Source organism: Tupaia chinensis, unplaced genomic scaffold, assembly GCF_000334495.1.
Source record: "Tupaia chinensis unplaced genomic scaffold, TupChi_1.0 Scaffold000673_1, whole genome shotgun sequence".
NCBI lineage: Eukaryota > Metazoa > Chordata > Mammalia > Scandentia > Tupaiidae > Tupaia > Tupaia belangeri.
This window is the reverse complement of record NW_006160196.1, coordinates 1,080,284-1,081,798: the sequence shown is the minus strand read 5'-3', so window position 1 is coordinate 1,081,798 and position 1,515 is coordinate 1,080,284. Positions and strand designations below refer to the sequence as shown.

The 1,515-nt window shown below is 43.0% G+C and overlaps 1 protein-coding gene across 1 annotated transcript in view; it reads left to right on the top strand.

The window, feature by feature from the left end:
- The window catches only part of TRPM4 (transient receptor potential cation channel subfamily M member 4), a 59,856-nt gene that overhangs the window by 29,739 nt on the left and 28,602 nt on the right, over positions 1-1,515 (top strand).

The following is a 1,515-nucleotide window of genomic DNA, read 5'->3' as shown; positions in this document are numbered from 1 at the left end:
TGGCGAGTGCATGTGCCCTATAGCAAAAAAAAAAAGAAAAAAAAAAAAGAAAAAAAAAATCCTCTCTAAAAAAAGAAGATAAAAATTACTGTTACTAGAGCTGGCACGTGGTGAGGTGGTTGGGGCACTAGACCCCCATATGACTGACTGCCATTTGAGTCCCAGACCTGGTGACTTGCTTTCTCACTTTCCCTCTCTCTTTCTCTGTCTCTCTGGTCAAATTTCAAAACAATAATAATAAATTAAATTAAATACATAATTTAAAAACAAGAAAAACAAAGACAATAAAATTACTATTACTGGGCCAGCCAGTGGCACAGTGGTTATGGTGCTGGACTCCCATATGGCTGACCACAGTTCGAGTCCCAGACCTGGTAGCTTGCTTTCTCATTTTCCTTCTCTGTCTCTCTCTGGTCAAGTTTAAAAAAAATAATAATAATAAATAAAATTAAATAATTCTTTTAAAAAATCACTATTACTGAGACCAGTGGGTAGCATAATGGTTAAGGCACAAGGCTACCACATGGTCAACTGCAATTTGAGCCCCAGACCCGACAGCTTGAAACTCACACCAGGCGCGCGTGTGTGTGTGTGTGTGTGTGTGTGATTTCTCACTTTCTCTCTGGCAAACTCACTCACCCTATAGACAAAAATATAAATAAATGAAATTTACTATAACTTTATTTTTTTTTATTGCCAGTGGGCATGTGTGCTTGCTAGAGAGAGAGAGAGAGAAAACACCGTCCAGTGAGGCGTGGCCACACCCTCTCCTCCATTTCTCCCTCCTGTAGGGATTCAGGGTACACACACGTGCCCAGCATGCTTTTCAAGCTGTCAGGGCTGGTATTCAAATCATGGTTGGCATGTGAAATATGGCTCCCTTTGCTTTTGTTTTTCTTTTTCCTTTTATTTTTTAAGATTTTGCGATAAGGGCATGAGTGCTCTCTGGAAAGGGACAGACAGTGGGAGGGAAAGTGAGAAATCACCCCCAAGGGAGGATGGCCATGCTGCAGTCCCTTCTCTTCCATTCTCCTCCTGGGATTTCGGACATGTGTCCACACATGTCTGGTGTGGTTTTCAAGCCTCCAGGTCAGGGCTTGAACCGCGGTTGGCCATGTGGGAGTCCAGCACCTTAATCAATGTGCCACCTGCCGGCCCCAATGTGGCTCCTTTAGCTGTTTCCTTTTATTGCTGAATAAGACTCCATGGTATGGAAGGACCACATTTTGTTTCTCCACTCATTCATCTCTGGACATCTGAGGGGTTTGCTCTTTGACTTGTGAAGAGTGCTGCTGCGGATGTCTGACCACCTCTCTTCAGTTCTTCTGGGTCTATATCTAGAAGCTGAATCGCTGGGTCGCATGGTAACACCACGTTTAGCTTTCCAAGAACTTCGAGGTCGTTTTCCGCAGGAGCTGCATCAGTTCGCATTCTCACAGTAGTCTATAGGGATTTCATTTTTCCTTGTCTTTATGAACACTTACTTTCTGGTTTGTGAAAATTGTGGTAAATTAT